The 21,607-nt window shown below is 43.9% G+C and overlaps 1 long non-coding RNA gene across 1 annotated transcript in view; it reads right to left on the reverse strand.

The window, feature by feature from the left end:
- Positions 1-218: 218 nt before the first annotated feature.
- LOC135175103 (uncharacterized) overlaps positions 219-21,607 on the reverse strand; it is a 37,117-nt gene continuing 15,728 nt past the window's right edge. Inside the window, exon 2 of the long non-coding RNA XR_010302239.1 lies at positions 219-476. This is a non-coding gene — a long non-coding RNA (uncharacterized LOC135175103). The remainder of the gene's footprint in view (positions 477-21,607) is intronic.

A 21,607-nucleotide genomic window follows, 5' to 3' on the forward strand; every position in this document is an offset into this window, starting at 1 on the left:
CCCTTAAGTCCTTTTTTCCCCAATTGCAAACGGAAAAGATATAGTTTGGTTTAGTTATAGATTTCACTTTTGGTTGTGCTGTTTATCCTCTTCCTCGATGGTTGGTTGAGGGTTTTTTGTTTGGTTGGGTTTGTTTTTTGTTTGCTTTTGCTTTTTTTTTAAGGGGGGGGGTCAGAAATATCTGTCTTTCAGAAGAAAATCAAAGTTGCAGCTGGTCATAAAATTTTGAGACCAGATTTATTTTATTGAAGACCACAGCACATTAGAAGACAGTTTTTGGAAGAGCTTCTTTTCCCTCAAGAGCTTAGAACTAATTACCCATGTCTGCTGTGACAGCAATTAGGAGCAGTGGATCTTTGCATTACTGTTTCATGTTGCCATCTGGATCACCCACTAATTGCAGAACAAGGTGATGAAATTGCATACATGCTGTCCGCTCCCAAAGGCTTCAGAGGGGGAATTTGCTCATTGTAAATCTGAACAAAGACAGAAAATATATCACTTTTCTCAGCTTAATCAGAATCTATTGCCCTAAGGAAGGCCACTGGAAGTCCTGCATAAAATGCTGTGGAATGTCTTAGCAGTATAGGCACCATAGTGAGACTCTGAACCACAGGTTCCCCCATTCCTGCTCCTTCTTCATCCTGACAGAGGATATGGGCTTTATGGTGCTATCAATATTGAGGTGTAGATGAAGCTGGCCATGGGTGAGCCGTGATTGGCAGTGCAGCAAGTTACATGCTGGGTGATAAGGAGTAACACTTAGTCATTGGATGCTTTGCAGGCTGAGGAACAGGCATAACTCTAGCAGGCTTCCTTCAGAGACTGAGGAGCTAGCATTCACCATCAGTAAGGGGATCAAACATGTTAATGTCTATCACTAATCAAAGGTACAGCACAGAACACTTTTTCTACAGTGCTTCTATGACTTTCAGTTCTACAAACCACCTGGATACAAGAAGAATATTTGATGTTATCTGGCAGATATCCATTGTCTACCTCCAAGGTGCTATCTGAGGTGAAGATGATGTTCTGTGAAAGGTGGGATGTAGGTCTGACACTGAATGAAGTGTACAAGGCTGGTGCACACAATGCACACCAGTAGTGAACAGGGCTGGTGCACACAGCACACACCAGTAGGGAAGACACAGTCTCAAGTTGTGCCAGGGGAGGTCTAGGCTGGATGTTAGGAGGAAGTTCTTGCCAGAGAGAGTGATTGGCATTGGAATGGGCTGCCCTGGGAAGTGGTGGAGTTGCCATCCTTGGAGATGTTGAAGAAAAGCCTGAATGGGGCACTTAGTGCCATGGTCTGGTTGATTGGACAGGGCTGGTGACAGGTTGGACTGGATGATGTTGGAGGTCTCTTCCAACCTGATTGATTCTATGATGAGAGGGCTGGTGCACACAGTGCACACCAGTAATGAACAGGGCTGGCATCCATAACAGACACCAGTAGTGCAAACTGGAAAGGGACCCAGCTGTTATTTCTCAGAGCTTGCTGGCTTCCATAATATCTGGAATTGTTCTGCAAAGTCCCTAAACTTTACACAGGGCCTTGAGCAACCTGGTGCAGTGACAAGTTAAAAGAAGTGGTGCTTTCATTAAAACACCAGAGGGAATGGATTCAATAATTAGCACCTGCGTTTGTCAGGAAGGTAGAAGGGCCTACTGTACATGTTCAGAAAGGGACCACAGGCTAACTTGTGCCCCATCTCCCTTGGGGGCATGAAGTAAATTGATTAAACAGTACCACAGGTCACAGTGAGATTTATAGCCAAGGTCTCTAATGTGTTTTTTGAATGAAAGAGTAATACCCCTATGGTTTTCACTTCACACTTTTGGCAAGCTCCCTATTAACCCCACTCACACGGCAGCATGGTGGGCAGTACTGGGAGGGTACTTTATTCTAAGGTACTAAAATCCATGATTAGGCAATGATTTATGGTTTTCTTTAAAGCCTGAAGTGACTTTTTTGTTTTAATAGGAGTATTTTTGGCTGGGTTAATTGAAGTAAAAGTTGACTGATTTATGATTTAATTTACAAAATCTTTTGCCACACCTTTAATGATGAAATCTCCTTTTTTTTTTTCCACTGAGGCATATTTTCCATTACTGCTATGCCAGTATGGCGTTAGAAAAGCAGCTGCCATTTCAAACATCACTGAAAAGCTCCATTTCTTCTTGGAAGCTCTTTAAATTATGCATTTAAACTCCTCTTTCCTCACCTCCCGCTCCCCACAAACTGAATCCCCTCCCTATTCCTAGAGCATTTTAACAGCTTACAGGAAGCCTTACCTTCTATTTGCATAGCCAAAGTCACCGAGACAAAGCCTTGTTTCATTCTTTTGTTCACAGAATATGCCAACTTCTCATGCTCTCCTAAATACACCCAGGAGGGTTAAATCTTTTGACCAACCTCTTTACTAAACTGCTTCAAGCTGCTGTAAACGCATAATAAAACTCTTCTCCAGAGCCATTGTCATGTAATGGTATTGCTGAAGTAAGAGGAGGCACGGGCATGACACCAGGATGAAATATACCAGTTCCTTTGGCCTACAAATGAAGCTCTTATAAGTCAGCCTTGATGTGGCAAGTGCTATACCGGAGAGTGGAAATGAGTCATCCCCAACTCTCCCTTTTCCTGGGAGCTAAGTGGAGGAGGGTGACATGGAACAGAAGACCAACCTCCTATACACCTCCTTCAGTTTGTCAAGTCCACGTCTTTTGAAAATCTACCCAAACCTTCTGGAAGTGTGCCCAGTTTTAGCTACACTGAAGGCATTTCACACACTATGGAATGCAATTTCACTGTTAGACAGTCTTTTCACAGTTCGGTTCTTACTGCTCATCAGCATCCCTGCTGTAACCTTTAACAGTCACCATTCAACCAAGCAGCCACAAGAAGCTACCCTTTCAAGAGACCGACTCAAATTTGTTAATTCTGCTATGCAAAAGGATGCTCTGTGCTGCCAGTAAGCTTGCATTTGAAGCAGACTTCAATATTAGGTAACACATAATATCAGCAGGGAAATTAACCAGGCAACTGAAGACTGGAGTAACTCTGGTCAAGTCAGAGTCCCTCAGGTATATGCAGGACAACTGATGAGATTTTGAGCAACACCTTAGTCTAGATTTGTAAACAAACGACACCAAAACCTAGACCCCCTCAGGTGATTTTTCAATTTTTGACAATAATTACTTTTAATGTCTTTGCTATTTTCTGGCTATTTGATTACAGGGCAGTATTAAAGACATGAAAAAGGGAACCACAAGCAAACAGTTTAAAAACAAAACCATAAAACATGTAGTTTGACTCCTCTAAGCAAAGTTTCAAAGCTGTAAAAAATGGGGCTGGTGGGGTGTTGAAAACAGAGTTATGCCAGAATGCCTTGCAGAGCTTGTCAGATGTCACAAAAGTCAGTAAACAGAGCTGTGATAAGCATCACAGCCCAAGACAATGATCAGTTTTTGGAGAAAGACAAGAGGACTCTGAGAGATTGGACTCACAGGCTGAACATTCACCAGACAAACGGTTCACAGCTGGAAACGGCCACAAGCTTGCAAATGATATTAATGTCTCATTAATGGCCCAGACAGAAAGGTAGTCTATCTTTGCAATAAAGGTGTGAGGTAACAGCAGTTAAACAGGCTAAGCGACAAGCTAACTCACACTGAAGAAAAACATCCACTAAAAGTAAGCGATTTCACTGTTACCAATATTGCTTGGGGGAATGAAAGAATGATGAGCTAAAAGAAGTGACAAGGCTTGATTTTTTTTTCCCAGTTTTGGTTTGGGTTTTTTTCAGGTGTGTGTGAATTAATTGAAGCAGAACAAGGAAGATTTTCTTTGAGGAGTGTAGACAAGAAAGGACTCAGGTGTCTCATGTTTTGCACTTTCTGACCATAAGAAAGGTACTGTTGCAGATAAGGTCATTTTCTGGGAATCAGAGAAATATGGAAGAATCTGCAGAAGTGATCCATAAGCTAGTAAAAAAGCATGGAAACCTTGAGATAAGTACAGACACCAATAATCTGAACAGGCATGCCCTTAGATTGAACCCTCTCTTTGGAGAGAAGTCTGGCACCAGAAGTTTTTCTATCACCTGTGCATTTCCTACCTGCTGTCCTTTGGAGAACAGAGCAACTACCTCTGTGCACGTTAAGTTCCACCTGTGGATAGCACTATTGAGGTCCTGTGGCAGTAAGCCACAAAAGCAGAACAGCCTATGAGTATCTCCAGAGTTGAACAGCAGAAGTCTACAAGTCTATGGGTCTAGGGAGATGGTTCTTCCCCTCTGCTCTAGTGAGACCACACCTGGAATAGGGTGTCAAATTTTGGGCTTCTTATTTCAAGACAGAGATGTGCTGAAGGGAGTCCAGCAGAGAGCCACAAAGATGATTTGGAGACTTGAGCATCTCCCCTACAAAGAGAGACTGAGTGGCCTGGGGCTGTTTAGTCTGGAGAAGAGAAGACCTTATCCATGTGTACAAACATCTGAGGTGTCAAGTGGAGGGGGACAATCTGTTTTCAGTGGTCAGCAGCAATAAGACAAGGAGCAACGGCTACAAACTGGAACATAGAAGGTTTCACCTCAAGATGAGGAGAAACTTCATTACAGTGAGGGTGACAGAGCACTGCAACAGGCTGCCCAGAGAGGTTGTGGAGCCTTCTTCTCCAGAGCCTTCCAAACCCATCTGGATGCATTCCTGTGCAAATTGCCATGGGAGATCCTGCTTTGGCAGAGGATCTGGACTTGATGATGTCTAGAAATTCCTCCCAATTTCTGAAGTTCTGTGATTCTGTGAAGTAGAATTTGTAGATATGCTAATTGCTTCTGTTGGACAAAGATGATACTCATATTTTAGGGAGACCTGAAAGCTTGCAGCATCCTACAGGACCTTCACTAAACAGTGCTAGCAGGCCACTTACTTGTTGGAAAAGTGTATAATGTTAATTTTGGTTGTTCACTATGTTTGACACTTGGTCTGGAAGGGAGCACACTAGACACTGCATCTTCACAAAGCACTGATGTGAACTTTTTGGAAACAGCTACGAGAGGCTCCTAGCACAGAAGGAAATTACAGCTCAGAGATGGAGTGATTCTCCCAGTCTTTGTTTACAGTGAGTTTCTTAGCTGTAGTTGTTATGAGCTCAGTTAGGAAGGTAAGACTCAAACCAAACAGAACTAAGCAATGTGAAGTGTTAGTGGGATTTTCAAATGGGATTATCTGGAAAGCACAGTCTGAATTATTACACAATTATATAAGAAAACAGAGTCAACAAATCTTTGGTGTCTATAGCCCTTAATTAACATCCTCAGAAAGTGCACCAAGGATGAATAGAAAAGTCTTCCTGCGTTCATGCATATAATTACCTTTAACTCTCTTAATATGATAATGACTGAACCATTTTCTCAAACTTGGCATATTTTTACAGAATGAGACTTTGGGAAGCAGCATACTTTGAAGATTTGTGCTCCAGCCATTTTTAGACTGCTGCACAGTGACAAGATGCTCTCTTTTCATGCCTTGGTACGTGAGGATTCCAGAAGGAGGGCATGGAAATGGTGCTCTATGGCACGACTATAATTTCTAGAGGTCTCCATGTCAGAGAAGAAATGTAGGAGCATCTGTAAAGCAGTATCAGAATGGACACTGAAATTGCAGATGTTTCCTTCACCTGTTACAACAAAACAAAGCTTGCTTTCATCTGTTGCATTTACCTGCTGCTTCCATGCAGAGATTGTTCTGCAGCATTACAAAGAGGTAAGGAACATCGGCACTGTGAGCGTGAGTCAAAAAGGGACCATATAGCCCAAGATATTCTGGGGACAAGACAACGTAATGCTGTTGAGCAGCAAGCTTTAAGCTTGCTTTTTGAGAGGTCAGTGGCAGAATTCCCTTTAACTTTGGTGCTGTTTTGAATTCAGTCTTTCTGGTCAACAGCTATGCTTGAGTCAATTTCTTACTTTACAGCATTCATAGTTCTCTTGTCCCAGAGAAAAGATCCATCTTAATTCTTGCTTGGCTCTAAGGCCTAAAAAGAAAGCTATATTTTTGTTAACTGCTTTCCAGATCTTACTAGGGATGTCAGAAAGACTGCATAGAGGAAGAAAAAGAAGGAGAATTCTGATCACAAGATTTTTTTTTACTGGTGACAGGGAGAGCTGCTGATCACTCTTTACTTTCATAGGACTTCACCTCCAGTGAGTGGAATAAATCACATATTTTCCTTCCAAGCAATTAAGTTTTGACTTTTCAGGAAAACTTTGTGTCGAGAGGACGAAAGTTTTCATCAGGAAGTCATAATAACACCTTTAAAACTATTAAAAAATAATTTAAAAATAACTGCTGGGATATTTTCTGAAAATATCTTTAAAATCTTCAGGGAAAACAACAACAACAAAAATCTCTTTTCTCTGCATTTTTCAGAAGAGAGGAGTCATCTCTAATCGGGAGCTGTTTGGGCAGCTACAGTGGTGTACATCCCCATCACACACACCTGGGCAAGCACAGGCAGATACAGCCCTGGGCAGGACACGTTCATGTCAGAGGGCCATAAGAATGCAGAGAGCAGGAGGTCGTGCTGTGGAGAGAGAATCCTGCAGTTTGTGGGTACAGCCACATCAAGGCTGCTTTGCACAGTCTCCTGTTTGATGACAAACCTTATCAGGACCATGTTTACCTTAAAGAGTTCCTCCAAGATACTCACAAGCCTGGCTCACAGCAAATATTTTTTCTCATCTAGACTTTCACTGGTCCTTAGAGTGCAGCCACTCTGATTTTTAAGTACTTCTTTTTGGTGTGGGTCCTAATTGCATTTGTGAAGTGTGTCAGATACTGTGAAACAGAAGTGCAGTGAGGAAGTAGTCACAGAACAGCAAAGGCATCTCTATGTATTGTAAACAAGTGAGATCTCCATGAAGTCTTTGTAGACAGTTCTTCTGTAAGGCCTTTTCTAGTTTTTGGGGGAAGACTAGTTCAGCATCAGCTTTTATTCCAGTTGCTTCCACATTTATCTGTGTTTGATGTGAAAATTTGCTTGAAATCTAGAACCTGCTTTAACCATTTTAGCTGGATGCTATTTATTAAAAGGTCTTCCTCCTGAGACAGCTCCAAGATGTGCTCCCTGTGGATTTGCAAATGCTATTTGCAGCCCTGATGACTGCAGCCAGCAAGGCAGGCCTGAACGAGGCAATTTAGCAATCTAGCAATTTGAACATGCTGGAATTCATTCAGGGCCCATTTGTCACAGAGGATGAATGGTCTGAGGTGAACCTGCTTTTGTAATTACAAACAGGCAGAGCTAACATCCCATCTCTACTCAGATGGGACTCAACAGAAGAAAAGGAGTGGCCTCGGGAAGAGACAAGAGATGCAATGATTGGAAAGGAGATCTCCAGCTTCAAACCAGAAGGATGGCTAAGGTGAGAAATGCTCTTTTGTTCCACAAACACAACTCTAGAACCAATATCCTGCACAGTTCTTATTCTCAGCAAAGCATCAGGCCATATACATCACTGTTGACTTTGACTACTAGCCTTCACTGTCATAGGAATTGTTCTTGCAGCTGAAGAAATTAGAGACTTTTTAGTTACAAAGGTGAACAGAATGACATAATTCTATGGAGATTAACTAAAAATAAACATAAAAGTACTCTGTGAGAGTCCCAATGTAGCACAGAACATTCTTGACACAAGATCTCTCCCTCTCAACCCATTATTAGAAGCTGCTCTTTTTTGATTTAAGCCTCAGTGAGTTTTTTTCTGAAGAAAGAACTTAGGATTCCTGTTTGCTAGCAGGGAGAAAGGAGAATGGCCTCAAAAAGGCATCTAATGTGCATTTTGGAATGGGTTTTTCAGAAGTGCATAGCTTTAAAAGTTAGATACATGGACACCTCTGAAAAGGTTTCTGGGCAGCCTGTGCATATTTGACTGGACAATATGATCTTCAAGGGTCCCTTCCAACTCAATGCTGCCTGCCATTCTATTTTATATTATAGCTTTTAAAGTGTTTGGGTTTTTTTATCCTCCAGATTTCAATATAATCTGGAGCTGTGTCAGCTTCTTGCATTTGTGTAATTTAAAGACTGAAAAATGTCTCGGATTAGTGGGGCACTCCCAGCTAGGTCAGAGCATGCTATTATGTGTGGAGGTCTGAGGCTGCAAGGAGCAGTAATTGCTGAGCTGTGACTTCGCCCTGTCTGCTCTGGGCGGTGCAGGGTGTGTGAACGTGGCTTTGTGTTAGACATGTCTGTCACAACTTGCCTGATGGATTCAAACACTTGTCTGCAGAATAGCTTTAGTAATAACTAGGAGGGAGGGGGATTGGTGGAGGTGTTGGGGGGAAAGGTAAGAATCTACAGAAGCTCAAAAAACAGAACGCTGGAAGGGAATGGAATTACTTAGAGGGTTTACACTATGGAGTAATAGGATTAAATGCAGATGGGAAAATTGATAAGAAGTAAGGAAAGTATTCTTGTCACTAAACCGACATTTACAAACTGCTCTGGACAAGTGTTAGTGGATGTACAGCATGAAAGCAGTTTAAACAGACCTCCCGATTTTCTGATAAAGCCTTTACTATAACTATGGAGAGCTATGTTAAAAGGGAGAGATTCAAGGCCTCTTTCTGACAGTCAAAGCACTGTCCTGCAGTTGTGTAATTGCTACATTATCCAGCTTTACCTCATCATCCAGCCTTTACACATGGCATATTTGCCTGTCAATTCATGTATGGAAAAACACTGGCTAGCATCCACTCCCCACTTTGCACAAAAAGGCTCTGTGGGGTAGATGCTTGCAAACATGCATGAGACATGGAGTAAGTGCCCTGCGTTTTTGCTCTTCTGCTTGCACCAGGCTTGCCCAGGGGTTTCACAACCCATCTATCTGTGTCACAGCTGCTTTTCAGCCAGGCAGCTGTGCTCTTACAGCTGCTGATGGCCATTTTGCAGCTCTTCTGGAAGAGCTCAGCAATCACCTCAGGCAACAAGCAGAAGGCACCTATGTTACACTTCATGAACCCATACTGGTGAGTGAGTTGGTGGCCTGGGGGACCTACCCCTTTGTTCACTACTGCATGCAATAAAACAAGGGTTTCTACTGGAGTTTAAAATCTAAGTGAAGCAAAAATCAGGCACGATAACAGCCAAGTGGCTCAGTACCTTGTTTGAACCAGCAGTCAAACTGGATGCCTAAGGGAGTAATCGCACCAATACAGTGACACTTCCTCAGAATACTCTCCCGTGTCCCCAGCAATTTGTGGCATAGAGGTTTCCTGGGCCAGAGGCAGCAACGAGTGCAGGAGCTCACAGCTTTTCTTGGAGACTGTGACAGCAGAAGTGACAGTGATGCACCACAACTCTTCAGGCACTCTAATGGAAGCCAGCGCTCAGTGAAGCAAGGAAGAGAAAACAGATGTCCTCCCTACAGCATGCCAAATAAATACAATCTGGGGAGGCTGCTGAGGGAAAAAGATCTGAGAAACAGTCGATTCTATTTGCATTCCTTATTTCTGCCATGAGATCTAAAATTGTAGCACCTTCACACATGCAGCAATGGATTTTTTTCTCTATTCTGGATGCTGTGCTTTCTTCTCTGTCCCATCACACGTAAGAGCGAATGTACTCACATATTTTGAACACAGAACCATCACACTTTGTTCTTCCTGTCTGAGTAGTTTGTCTGCATCGTGTCTTTCCCTCTATTTCACAATACCACAGGACAGTAATACATTTTCATTGTCTTTTGCAAATAATACAATGTTCCTGTGTAAAGACTAGATCAAAGGCAAGTGAAGGGTAACTCAGTAGAATTACAAAGTGAAACCTCGCATGGGTTCATCTCCTTCAGCTACAGATGTTCGGCTCCAGAGGTAACAAAAGCAGTCATGAAAAATTCAGAACTAGGTAATAGCCATGATTCCTGAATGACCCAGAGTGAAACCCTCACTCTAGCTCACTGCTTACACAGGAATGCTGCCTTGTTTACGTATTGATCATAGAATCATAGAATCATAGAATCAACCAGGTTGGAAGAGACCTCCAAGATCATCGAGTCCAACCTATCACCCAGCCCTAGCCAGTCAACTAGACCAACTAGATGTTTCTATATGGAACAGAAAACGTCAGCTTCTAGAGTAAAACTTCTGTAAATGAATGTAAATAGCCACAACTGTCTGAGAAATGCTGCTAGTGACCTGGTGGGAGGCTATGGGGCTCACCTATTTGGTATGTCAGGAGACGTACCATGCCCTGAGCTCAGAAGTGCGGCCACTTGTGGCTAGAAAAAGCAGAAGAGAAAGTGGCAAAAGTCATAGCTACCCTTCAGCATTTTCAATGATGTGATGGGTCCCTTTGTTTATCGTGCAGCATTGGTCAGGCAGGTTGTTCCTAATTTTCAGATATTTGCAAACACTTAAAACCACATGGAGCCTTTATTTTCCTGCACTTGAGCAAGCATTAGCCAGCATGAGAAGTGGCAGGTGAGCATCACTGAGGAGAACTAGATATTCTGCTACAGATATGCTTGATGGGGAAAACATTCCCCATGAAAGCAGACTGCAGCAGCTTGAAGCAGAATACTTGAGGTGAAGCCAAGACCAAGATAGGTGGTGCTCTGTCCTGATCCAGAGGTGAGCAGTTTTCAGGGCCTAGCTGAGCTGGCTGACGGTCACGGGGCAAAAGTTTTAGCAAGGTAAACAGCAGAAAAGCCAACACTTGAATCTAGGGTGTGAATTCAATATAGAATTTAACTTTACCCACAGCTTTGCTCCATGCATTTTAAAACATCAATTGTTGAAACAAGAAAATGGAACAGTCAACTCATTATCACTTGTTGCTGTCTACATTGGCTTCTCTGGGAGAGTGCATTCAACCTCCAGTCATACTGAGTCATTTCCTAAGAACTTTACACCAAGCATAAATAGATCCAGATGGCAGGTTTAAGAAAGGCAAGGGGAATGTCTTCTTATTCCTACTGTGCCAAGAAAACTTTGGCTTCTACTGCTTGATAAGTAAAATAATACCTAACAGGACCTTGGGCTTCCCAACAAGCAACTGTAGGAACCTGGACATACACAAACCTTTCCTGCTGTTCTGTGTGGCACAACCCCTTCGACACAGCACCTTAAGATGACATTGTCTGGACAGCCAAATCTTTTGTGAGCAGCTGGTTGAAATCTAACTCTCACTCAAGCCAGGCTCAGTACCCATCAGTGGTGACTAGAAACATCTTTTGACTGTCTTTAAGTGCATAGGCACACAATTAAGTCATGATATGGCAACAGCTGTATCAGCCTCACTAACATTACCCCCTGACACTTGTTTTCTTTAAAACCTTTCTCAGTGTTGTGGGTTGGGAACTTTCCCTCACTCCTTCTGGACAAAGAAAGCCTAGAAGGGACCAACACCACCCTCTCTCTCCCCAGATGGAAATCAACCAGCAAAGCTCACTTGTTATCTGGTCAGTCAAGGTTAGTGCAGAGGAGATTGGAGAGAAGCAAAGAGATCCAGTGCCCAAGAGCAAATAAGAACAAATTGTTTATACACGGACTTCACATACCTCTTAGCAAGCCAATGAATGCTCATTCTGATTCTGTACCAGCTTTTCATATTAGAATATTCCAATAAGCCTTAAACCATCACACTCAGAAAGATGAGAAACTAGGAAAGATCACAATGAACCAGTGATGGTAAGGCCTAAAACTGCTTTTACTATCTCCTCACCCTTTTGTCTCAAGAGTGTGACACATCACTGCTGAGCAGTGTGTCTTCTTCCCATGAAGAAGGTAAAGCCAGGTGAAGACAACACCATTAAAGCCTTCCATGCAAGGGGCAAGGAATCATCAGCTAACTTTTTCCAATCTTTGGTATATCAAGATGAACCTGCTGAAGTGCAGATAACTTATTGGTGCCTCCTCCATACTCAGATAAATAAGTTAACAACATTACAGCTTAAAAAACAAAGCAAAATTGCCTAAGGCTCCTGTATTATAAACATCCTGGATTGTTCAGAGCTCTTTAAACACAAACTCAGATATTCAATACTGGGTACCTCATCATAAGCATTAAATGTTTCTGTCTGCACTGCACCATTTTTTACATGGCATCAATTAAACTCTCAGAGATCTGCCCAAGCATGCTTTAAAGTTAATTAGCAGAAAACCTGAGAGGAATTCTCTCCAGGGGCAGTCATCTGTTTGGCTCCTTCAGAGTTACATTCAAGAATTAGAAGGGAGTAGATTGTGAGCACTGTGCTTAGAAGAAATGACCCTGTAATGCCACTGGCAATCTATTTCTGAGGCACAGCCACCCGGATGGAATGGGAGACAGAAGAGAAGCAGGCAAATGCTCTGACATGGGCTACCCTCTATCACTCCAGCAGTGGTGGCATGTAACACTGATGAGTCTCTTGGGCCTCAGAAAGCAAAGACAAGCAGCAAAACATTCTGTAGAGCTAACATTGAATTTCCTTTTACGTTTCTTTGGTAGGGAAAGAAAGGAGGAGAAGGCAGGAGGAAGAAATAGCCAAAACCTGCAGGTGATGCAAACCAGAACACTATGGGAACATGCCCCATCTGCTGCAAGTTCTGTCTCTGCAGTGATACCACCTTCTGCAGTTCAAGGGACATGAGAGTTGATAAAGCACAACAAAGTCTTTCAAGACAGGTTCCCCAGTTTGCCAAGTAACAAAAGCCAAGTACCATGTGTCCAACTGGTAAATTCTTTGCCTCTGTGCATGCTCAAATACCCAATATGCCACTGGCACGGGTGAAACAACTTTGACAACATCCACAGGAAGGAGGCCACTCATTTTCTGATGTGTAATTTATCACCACAGGTATTTGTGCCTCCCTGCCTGTCCTCTGCTTGAAACTCAGGGGAGCACGTACGTGTGCAGCTGGACGTGCCGTTGCTGGAGCAGTCGTCCTCGCCCTCCAGCTCACTGGCAGATCCTGAAACAGGATGTCAGCATGAGGTGCCTCTGCAGAGCTACTCTCTATCAGAAAGAGACAGTCTTGAGACACCCTGTGGGGCGCTCTTTAAAGGAAGGTGGGTAATTACAGAGGATATTTAAGTATAACATTAAATATTTACTTCTCCTGAGAAAACATTTAAAGTGGCAGTACTTTACATGAGTCCTGCAAATGCAAACTCACAAGCCTGGCCAAGACATTTTTCTCTCATTCTTCATCAAAGTCAAGCTCCACCTCTTCCCTCGCATGCAGCTACATCCTTCAAGTTCATTGCTCTTCACTAGCCACCATATCAACTCACAGTGTTTCTACAGTTGAGAGAATAGTTCTGAAGCCTTCTTTTCATCCTAACCTCTGTGAGGTCTGAGGACAAGGGAAGACCAACAGATGTCATCTGTCTTGAATTCTGTAAAGCCTTTGACACAGCCCCCCACAACATCCTTCTCTCAAGCTGAAGAGATATGAATTTGATGTGTGGCCTGTTCAGTGGATAAGGAATTGGTTGATCACATGCAAAGGGTAGTGGTCAAAGGCTTGATGTTCAGATGGAGACAGGTGACAATTGGCATTGCTCAGGGCTCTGTACTGGAGCCAGTGCTGTTTGGTATTTTCATCAATGACACAGACAGTGAGATTGAAGTACCCTCAGCAAGTCTGCAGATGATACAAAGCTGAGTGGTGTGGCTGATAAGACTGAAGGACAAGCTAGCATCCAGAGGGACCTGGACAGGTGAGATAGGTGGGCTGAGAAGAATCTCTTGAGGATCAACAAAGCAAAGTGCAAGGTCCTGTACCTCTGTTGGGGCAGCCCTTGATATCAATCCAGGCTGAGGCATGATGAGATTAAGAGCAGTTCCACAGAAGAAGACAGTGGATGAGAAGCTGGACATGAGCTCACAGTGTGAGCTTGCAGCCCAGAAGGCAAATGGCAGCCTGGGCTGCATGACAAGCAACATGGTCAGCAGATGGAGAATGTGGATTCTGCCCCTCTGCTCTGCTGAGGCCTTTTTTGCAGTGCCATGTCCAGCTCTAGAACCCTCATCACAGGAAGGGCATGGATCTGACGGAGCAGGTCCAGAGAAGGGCCGTGAACATGACTGGGGGCAGGAGCACCTCTGTTAGACGGACAGGTGGAGGAAGCTGGGGTTGTTCACTTTGGAAAAGAGAAAGCTCCAGGGAGAACACAGAGCTTCATTTCAGTATCTGAAGGGGACTTAAAGGAAGGCTTAGGAAGGACTGTTTAGAAGGGCTTGTGGTGACAGGATAAGGGGCAGTGGTTTGAAACTGGAACAGGGGAGATTTAGGTTGGACATCAGAAGGAAGTTCTGCACTATGGGAGTGATGAAATACTGGAGCAAGTTGGCCACGGATGTGGTTGAGGCCCCATCCCTGGAGACATTCAGGATCAGTCTCGACGTGGCCCTGGACAGCCTGATCTAATTGGAGGTGTCTCTGCTGACTGCAGAGACCTTTGAGGTCCCTTCCAACCCACTGCAATCTGTGAAGATGTGAGTTTTGCTTCCAGTCAGCATCCTCTGAGCTTTTTGTTCTCTTTGCTTTAGCTGTAGCACAGGCAGCCTGTAATTGCCACTGTGCAGCTGCTTTTGCCTTTTATTATCATGAAAGGGCACAGGACTAAGTCCTAAAGATTACTCTGAAGTAGATGCCTTGCATTTCAAACACAACTTGCAGGGCCAAGCACACATGTACATGCTCCAGACGACCCATGGCTCTTTACCAGTCTAATCTACTGTGCTGCCAAGTACTTCCAGTTTGACATCTCCACCTGTGAACAGCAAACCCCCTCTTCCTGTATTACACACTTCAATAACTAGCACCTGTGTGACAGGACAGGTGACAAGAACCATAGAATCAATCAGGTTAGAAAAGACCTTCAAGATTATCAAGCCCAACCCATTGCCCAACATTATCAAATCAACTAACCCATGGCACCAAGTGCCACATCCAATCTTTTTTTGAGCACAACCAGGGACGGTGACTCCACCACCTCCCTGGGTAGCCCATTCCAATGCCAATCACTCTCTCTGGGAAGAACTTCTTCCTAACATCCAGCCTAAACCTCCCCTGGATCAGCTTGAGATTGTGTCCCCTTGTTCTGTCAGCGGTTGCCTGGCAAAAGAGTCCAACCCCACCTGGCTACAACCTTCCTTCAAGTAGTTGTAAGACAGCAATGAGGTCTGTCTCGAGCATCCTCTTCTCCAGGCTAACCAACGTCACCTCCCTCAGCCTCTCCTCATAAGGCTGTGCTCTAGATCCCTCACCAGCCCTGTTGCCCTTCTCTGGACACATTCAAATATCTCAACATCCATGTTGTAACACATCCTTAATGTACCTTCCTCTACCTAGGAGGATTTTCCTCTGGTGGTTTTTTTTTTTTTTTGGGTGACCTGACTTGTGTGGGAAGATTTAGGGAGTGCTGAGACATGGAAAGTTAAATCTCCAATTATCCAGAGGTCATGACAGTCAGCCAAATGGTGTGCTTCCCTTTCCACCTCTACACCCACTATGCTGTCCTGCTGCTGACCTTGAAATGGAAAGACCACCCTCCAAAATGAAATCAAATCCTCAGAACTTGCTCATCCTTGGGCCTCTCCCAAGCGCTTCTGCTGCCAAACACGGCTAATTCAGCAGTAGTTTCACAACCTGGTGGGCTTCGACTCTCTTGCGACCCGAGCTGAGGTCACCACATTCATTTCTCTTTACGAAGCCTCCTTCACTTCACCCTGCAGTGCCCCAGAGGCCAGCGTGCGCCTGCGTTTTCCCCACTGCACACGCACTGCCCTCCTCCCGCAGATGAGGTTTTTCTGGCAGCCTTCTCGCATGTTGTTATGCTTTGTATAATTATTATTTAAAAGCTTCTCCAGTCCAAAGTTCACTATTTTCCCTTCTCTCATGATCTCTCCACCCCCCTGTCTCCATCACCATCCTCAACCCCTCCAATTTGTCTCTGTGTTATTCTTGGCCTGATGAGGTGCCGGTTAGGAGCTAAGTTAATTTAGGTGCTTGTCTGCTTGCCTGTCAAGTTCTATCAGGAGTAAAAAGAATGGCAAGCCAATAAATTCAAAACTCTGTCAGGCATGAAGCAGACTCTTAGCCCATGCTGTTTGTCTGGCAGCAGGTGAAAAAAGACCAATAAAACAGAAGAAATGGAGCCTTTCACACACCCTCAGACACACACAGGCACACTCTGACTGGAAGGCGAATGGCTGCATGCTGCTGTCGGGTGGCCAGCACAAAATTAGCTGGTGGTCTCAGGCCAGACCCGAGCAGGCAGGTGCCCACATTACAGAAACCACAAGCACCATGTGCAAACTCCTTGGCAGCTGCAGTGCAAGAACTGAAGTGCACTCTTACCAGTGCAGGAGAGCCACTTGGTGAGAATTTGGGGATGGAAGGGAGGAGGAAAAGAGGGCAAGTTTATTGTGCTGGTGGGCAGACACCAGTTGTGCCATTCATACAAGACACAGCCTCCACAGACAACAACCTGACACCTGCTAGACAAGTGGGCCCCATGGGGTTGGTGTTGTCCTTACAAGAGTGTGTTGTAGGCTAATAAACTCTAGAGTGAGTGCTATTAGACTATCACAGAGCTCCACACATCATTTCCTTTCTCTTTCTTTGAGGAGCCTCCCAGGCTTCAGGGCATGACATTTCTCTAGCTTAGGAAGAACCTCCTACCCTCAGCAGATAGTTACTAGTTTCTTTTTACTCACACCCTCTTTCTCTACTTTTTCTCCTTAACCCATTGGTACCTTATCCTAGGCAATGGGTTTATTACAAAATCACAGAATATATCTGGTTGGAAGAGAACATCCAGGCCAACCCTTGACCCAGGACTGCAGGGTCAACACTAAACTGTGTCCCCAAGTGCTAGAGGCCACGTAAACACCTCCAGACATGGTGACTCCACCACTGCCCTGGGCAGATCATTTCAGTGCTTGAGAACCCTTCCAGTGAAGAAACATTTCCTAACATTCATCCTGAACCTCTCCTGGCACACCCTGAAACCATTTCCTCTAGCCCTGTCGTTTGTCATCAAGGAGAAGAGGCTGCTCTCTCCTCACTCCAACCTCCGTTCAAGGAGTTTTCCAAAGAAGTAAGAATATCCTAGAGATATCTCTGCCAATGCATCCAGCCTTTAAGGACTAACTGCTGAACTCCAGCGACAAATCCAATTAACAGTGGACTTGACTGAATGCAGGATCAGCATTTAACAGATGAGTAGCTGCTTCTAAGGTTTGTCCTCAGCAGCGGGTGGCAAAGATTAGGTAATGAATTGACAGCTCACAGCACGCCCTTCAGCAGCACTGAGTAAGCTTTATGTGTTCTACCTGTGTTTATCTGTGTATTTAAAACTGTAGCAATTAGATGTGCATAATTACTTTTATTTACAGATGGCACTGGGAGTTTCCCACAACTGCTGCTACACTCTAGGAGCCACTCACTAGCTGAGAAAGGCAGAAAAGCTCCAACATCACCTGGGAGTTTATACAAAACAGATTTGATTTAGAGAGCAGAGGGACAGACTGGAAGTGTTGCCGCTGTATTTAGCGTGCAGTAGCCAACTGCATGCAAAACATGAAGAAAATGTGCAGCTGGGGGTGATATGCATTAAGCTCCTACCTATCATTAATATTCTCCTTAATAATTAAAAGAGGCCCAAGTGGCAGTTGGCCAATATTGGCCAAAAAAAGCTCAAGCACAACCTAAAGAATTCCTGTTCTTTTCAAGGTTGCCTTTCTGATCATCACAGAATGTCCAGGGGCTGGAAGGGACCTTGAAAGCTCATCCAGTCCAAGCTCCCTGCCAGAGCAGGATCGCCTATAGCAGATCACACAGGAACACATCCAGGTGGGTCTTCAGTATCTCCAGAGAGGTAGACTCCACAATCCTACTGGGCAGCCTGTTCCAGTGTTCTGTCACGCTCACAGTGAAGAAATTCCTCCTCACGTTTCCACAAAACTACCTATGCCTCAATGTTCACCCATTGCTCCTTGTCCTGGCATTGGGCATCACTGAGAAGAGTTTTATTATGTTTAATTTTTTATTTTTTTTTTAAAACACTTCTTAATCCTTGTTGACTTTTCTTTCTATTTCTTCAGCAATAACCTTTCTAGTCCTGCTGACCCTTGCTTTTAACCACACCATGACTTAAAAATGGAGCACGATATTCTAAGGAAATGGCACTTTTTGCTCATGACATCTGTTGGACCATCTGCATCTATTAACTTTTGAACCCACAGGCTGAATCCATCATGTAAACCTGACAGAGGAATAATGGTCTCAAAGACAGTAAGCTACTCTTACTTGTGAGAATGGATATCTCAGGGGCAGAAGGATAAGTGGCACCCAGACAGAGCCCCAAAGGAAGGGCTTTGCCTTTACATGCTACCTTTGCTGTATGTACGAAGTGAGAAGTAGCAGTCAGTCAAGTGATCAGAAAAGTAAGAGAGTCTGAAGCTCTCACAGCACTGTCCATCTCTTGCTGAGCTTGCAAGGCTCTCAGCAGTTAGTAGGAGGTGGAAAGGATTGAAAAGGTATCATTGGAATGGGTGGTTTGAGCAAGGTGGAACCAATTACTGTCACATTCGGGAAAATCCTTCAAGGTGGTGGAAGAGTCTGGAGCAACTCTAGAGTTAGGAGACAGGGCATGCAGAATGTCTGTTAGTAAGAAATTAAGCACCACCGGGACAAGTGCCCGTGGACCAACTTCTGCTTTCAAGCTGCTAAGTCCCAGCTCATCCCAGCACTACGGTGGGTGACTGGCTTCATGCAAGTCAATGACAATAGTCGAAACAGTGGGACTGCTTTTCTGCTCACAGGCTTTCTGCAGAGTGATGCTGGATTGTGGCCACCAATGACCACAAGAAAGAGCTGCAATATGTCCCACAGATAAATGACATCAGTTCAACATGTGCAAACAAGCATTGTGCCTCTTGCATTGAATTCCAGTCCTATTCAACATATCATTCACAGCAACAGACCTCATCCCTGTGGAGCAATTTATTTCTCACTTGGTCTGCTCCTGATTAGTGTAAGAGAATGACGTATAGAAGTGACATTGTAATTAAGATGATGGATATACCATCGAGCAGCTGCAGATTAGGAGAAAAGGAAGCTAACTACTGAAGTTTGGCTCAGCAAGAAAAACCCCAAACAACAATCTAAAGTTCTAGCTGTGCATGTAAAAACCACTTGAAACTCTCCTACTGATATTGTCACTGGCTTGCCACTCAGCATGTAGAACAGTAATCTCCCAGTGGAAGAAAAGTATTCAAATGCCCGTTAGGGGACTACATGCCTTTTAGATCTGGCCTTTAGATTAAGCACTTACCCTGAAATGCCTTCATGTCCTCTGAAATTCATACTTCATAGGGAATAGGAAAAAAAGATGAAATAGTTTTGAAATAACCAAATAACATTCTCTTTAGATAAAGCTTCTGGACTAGGGTGTTAGTAAGCCTGTGGCTTCCTTAAGCTCATGCATGGATTTTACAGACCAGGCTGAGTCAGCCTAGCGTGGGATGGATGAATGACTTTATATCCTTAATCAGATTTTGAATGAATAGTTATTTTCCTTCTGTTTGCACCTGAGGAAAAGCTTACAAATGTTTGCATCACTTTCTAAGCAAACAAAACGAATCAAGCAACAGCAGCCTGGGATACGTTATCCTGGAATACAGCATCTTTGATTCTGCAGGGATCTTGCCCCTTTTGCTGTGTTTTAACAGGAGGCAGCCTTCCTTTTTAGGTTCAGCATGCCATTTTCAAAACGGGGAGTGGAGCAGAAGAGAGAAGGAAATTGGGGTGGGCACAGAAATTTTTACCTAATGAGTCAAATAGCTCAGCCGTCCAAAAATTTCCCTTAAGACATTCACTTCTCATGTCTGTATGAGCTCCTACAGAAAGGAATGGAAGGGCCATGGTTTTCCATAAGATGATCCAAACACAGGACTGATCCACTTTTCTGTGCTACGTTTCTCCTCTGGCTACAGCAGATGACACTACTTCAAAGCCACATTCTATTTATTGAGTTTCTCTGATCTATGCTCATAAATAGACCTGATGCGATATTGTTCTACAGCAGAAATGAAGGTGATGGTAGCTCAGCCCCATTCTGTTGCTCCTTTTAAACCCTTACACTGTACCGAGGTAACACAAGATCAATCTCATCCTGCAATCTCTGGATGAATGGAAGAATTCATGTGCCTGATCACGTAAAGCAAAGAGCTAAACAACATGTTCAAAGGGAGGAGACATGAAAGGGATAGCAGGTGTCAAATAAATTTAAACAATTCTATTCCAATTCCATTTCAGTGCTTGATAAAGCAGCTGAACTGATGGTCTAATGATGGGCATCTGACAGAGCAATGCAACAGGCAGATGTTTCTCAGCTGTGTCATAAAGGATGCTCCTGGCTAACTTATCTCCTCTGTGAGCAGTCAGTCTCCCTGCAGTGGCAGGACTTCAGCTCAGATGTCATCCACTCGTGCTTGCTCTCCAGATTTCTTTTGACACTGCAAACTGCTCTTCATGCTAAGGAAGAGGCCTATCCTTAGGGTGATTGTGCTAGCATCTACTGCAGATACTTTACTGGACAGCCATCATATGCTGCTGCTTTTGAGTCATTAGTTTATCTGAACTTCATTAAAACATAGTAATTTAAGCCTTTTCAGTTCAAGCAGTTGACTCCTAGTCCCACAGCTGTAATAAATTCCAACATTCTAGTGGGGCTTTGTGTCGTTTACAAATTTTCTGTAATTTCTTTTTACGCACTCTAAATAGTAGAGGCGTTGCTTAAAGGTTGTTAGTGGTTTCTCTGTTATGATTTTTAAATCAAAACCAGTGTCATGTATCTCAGCACATGTAACCAGTCCCTCAACCAAACTGATCTCCACACTAGAGTGCAGATGAGCAGTGTCACAGCAGCCCTGGAAGAGCTCACCAGCTGGGAGCAGCTCACCGTTTCTGGAGAGGCACTGCAGTGATAGACTGATGTGCATCTCATTGAGAGAAAAACATCTTGATAAAGACAGGCATTTCCAGATTCAAGATTCCCAAGGGATGCTATAGAACAGATGAGGCTGAAAAAAATTCATTAACTGTTTCACCAAGAATAAAACCTTGTATGATTAAGGGGCTGGAGCACATGCCCTGTGAGGAGAGACTGAGGGACCTGGGGCTTTTTAGTCTGATGAGATCCCCTGTAAGTCTTCTCTTTACCAATGTTTATATATATCTGAGGGCTGGGGGTCAAGAGGGAGGGGACAAACTCTTCTGTGTTGCACCCTGTGACAGGATAAGGGGCAATGAGTACAAACTACAGCACAAGAAACACCTCAACATAAGGAACAACATTAATGTAAGGGTGATAGAACAGTGGAACAGGCTCCCCAAATCTCCTCCTTTGGAGACTTTCAAGCCCTGTCTGGATGCGTTCCTGTGTGACCTGCACTAGATTATGATCCTGCTCTGGCAGGTGAGTTGGACTCAATCTCTGAAGGTCTCTTCCAACCGCTAACATCCTGTGATTCCCCGCACCATTACACTATCACAGTATCACCAAGGTTGGAAGAGATCTCATAGATCATCAAGTCCAACCCTTTAC

The sequence above is a fragment of the Pogoniulus pusillus genome, chromosome 4, assembly GCF_015220805.1.
Source record: "Pogoniulus pusillus isolate bPogPus1 chromosome 4, bPogPus1.pri, whole genome shotgun sequence".
Taxonomy (NCBI): domain Eukaryota; kingdom Metazoa; phylum Chordata; class Aves; order Piciformes; family Lybiidae; genus Pogoniulus; species Pogoniulus pusillus.